This window comes from Delphinapterus leucas, chromosome 3 (assembly GCF_059928025.1).
Source record: "Delphinapterus leucas isolate spDelLeu-1000000601 "Yukka" chromosome 3, BTC_Dleu_Yukka2, whole genome shotgun sequence".
NCBI classification, from domain to species: domain Eukaryota; kingdom Metazoa; phylum Chordata; class Mammalia; order Artiodactyla; family Monodontidae; genus Delphinapterus; species Delphinapterus leucas.
The window spans coordinates 160,907,381-160,909,959 of NC_143131.1; the positions used below are offsets into that span (position 1 = coordinate 160,907,381).

The following is a 2,579-nucleotide window of genomic DNA, read 5'->3' on the forward strand; positions in this document are numbered from 1 at the left end:
TATACACATCATTCAACATTTAGATATTACACACTTTTCTATATTTATGCCTCTGCACCTTATGATTTTTAGTTATTATCACAAGTAGCATTTTTAAAACGTTCAGATTCCAATTGCTCATTGCTATTATGTAGAAATACAGCTGATACTTGTGTACTGACCTTGTATCCTGCAACCTTGCAAACTCATTATTTCTAGTGGCTTTTTTTTTCTTAAAAGTTTTTCTGATCTCCTTGACTGTAGCACACACAAAAAGTGACAGTTCTCCCAGGCTCCACCAGGAGTAGAGGAAGAGCAGAGGACAAGAGTGCAGAGATTTCTTTTTCCAGGCCTAGGCTTGTGAAAAACGATGGCCAAGTGTTAGTCCTCAGCAGGGCCCACAGAGGGGCTGTATTCCTAGTCAGCCCTCTTGAGTCTGGAGCATCAGCATCTCCAAGAATTCATTTATATTCAAAAAATATGGGGAGGGAAATCCACTGTTACTTGTTGAACTGGAAAGAATAGACCCCATGGTCTGAGGGAGCATCCACGGTCACTTGATTTTGCTGGCCGCTGCTCTCCTCAACTGAAAAAGAGGAAGGCACAGGGGTGTATTGGGAGATGTAAGCTCCTTGCATAGCTGCAGCTGTTGGCATATTTATGCCCTTGCTGCTCAGGGAAAGGTGGCCCAGTTGCTGGGTAAGAGATCCCATCATGGAGGCAGGCTGGAGAGAAATGGGATGATACATTCCTGGTGTCAGAATTGAACCTGAAGGCTACATGAGATATGACTGGTGGTGCATCCAAGATGGGTTAGATACTTATAAGAGGAGATTTCTGAGTTACTCTCTGATATGAAGACACAGGAGATGGAAGATATGGGGACAGTGCAGACTGAGCAAGCATCTTGTTGGGGGTGATGTTATAAGGAGCTGAGTAAAACCCATTCTGAAGAGCTGTGGTGGGGTCATAGGTCAAGGCCATACCACGCATGTCTGCATTCCTTGGCCAGGCTTTCCATTTTGCATAAAATTTCCTTGGTTCTGTCATTTCTTTGGACCCCCATCAGCAAATTTGCAAAGCAAGGGATCAGATGGGGCTGGTACACCAGGAGGTGCCTTAATATATTTTCCAAAGTGATGATAGTTTTACACTTCTCTGTGGGGGCTCCATCCTTGCAAAGCCAACCCCTCTGCTGGTTCCACTGGTATTTCGAAGGATTCGAGTGGAGATAACCTGACCAAAGGACTTTAGCATTCCTTCCAGTTTTTGCTCATCCGTTGACAATGGGAGGTTTGAGATGTATAAATTTGTGGGGTTCTGCTCCGGTTGCTTTGCCATCTGTGCTTGTACACCACTGGTTTTCAGTGCTTTTACAGCTTTCTGTGTTGCTGAAGGGCTGTCAAAGTCCACAAAGCCATAGCCTTTGCACTTGTTTGTGGTCTTGCCTAGTATGGCCTTAGTGGAGACAAACTTGCCATATGGCTGACACAACTTGACTAGGTCCTGGTCAGTAGTGCTTGGCTGCAATGCCCTGATGTAGAAGTTGATTTCACTCAGCTGGTCATTTACAGGTACTCCCACTGCTGCTGTTAGGGATACTGTTGACTGGACTTGGTGGTGCCATTTGCTAAGACAATGGCACATATGACCAACCTGAAATTTATGCCCAAGCCGAAGTTCACAGAGTTGGGATGTTTGTTCAAACTGTCTCTGAGCAAAACCGCATGCTGGAGTCTAGGTGTTTGTTCGACCTCCATGCCGCACTGTGAGGTGGGGTACTGAGGGCCGCATCTGGCCTTCGAATGTCGAAGCTCACTAAGAGACCTCTTGAACAGAGCTCACTCTTATCTGAGTGTAGAGAGGGACCGCTCTCCCCTCTCTCCGAGAATTCCATCATTCTGACGCTTCCGCGTCCTCAGCCTTTGCAACTGTCCCACCTCAGCGTTCCCGCCCTCAGCCTCTAGTAGCTTTTTGATAAATTATTTGGAATTTTCTACATGGGCAACCATGTGAATAGAAATGGATTCACTCCTTGCTTTCTCTTTTTATAAAACTCTTTTTATTTCTTTTTCTTCTTTTGTTACACTGGCCAGGAACTCCAGGACAATGTTGAATAGGAGTGGTAAGAGTGGACATTCCTGTCTTCTTTCTGATCTTAAGAGGAAAGCCTTAACTGTGATGTGAGTGGTAGGTGGCTTTCTCTTTCACCCAAGAATCCTCTAGAAGTTGTGGGGTTTTTTTTTTTCTAGGTTTAGAGATGTTTTGGAAAAGCCCCACATTTTATTACTGATTTTGAGCTTTAAGCCATTGTAGTCAGTGGACACGACCTGTATTATATAAAAATTTGGGACTTGTTGAGATATTGCTTGTAGTCTATTATAGGCTTTTATTTGAAAGACATTCTACCTATGTTTTAAAAGAATGTGTATTCTCTCTCCAGAGTTCACAGTTATAAATCTTAATCCAACATTACAATAAGAATAGTATTTTTCTTCATCTATCTGTAAATGAACATTCCACTTTGCAAGCCCAAACTGCTTGTTATGTAAAACTAGATCTCACTTAGTTCAGGAGTTATCCCCATCCTGGGAAGGATG

General features: G+C 43.6%; 1 pseudogene; it reads right to left on the reverse strand.

Annotated features, from left to right (window-relative positions):
• Positions 1–257: 257 nt before the first annotated feature.
• Positions 258–1,734, reverse strand: LOC111169313 (RNA-binding motif, single-stranded-interacting protein 2 pseudogene; annotated as a pseudogene).
• Positions 1,735–2,579: the final 845 nt, after the last annotated feature.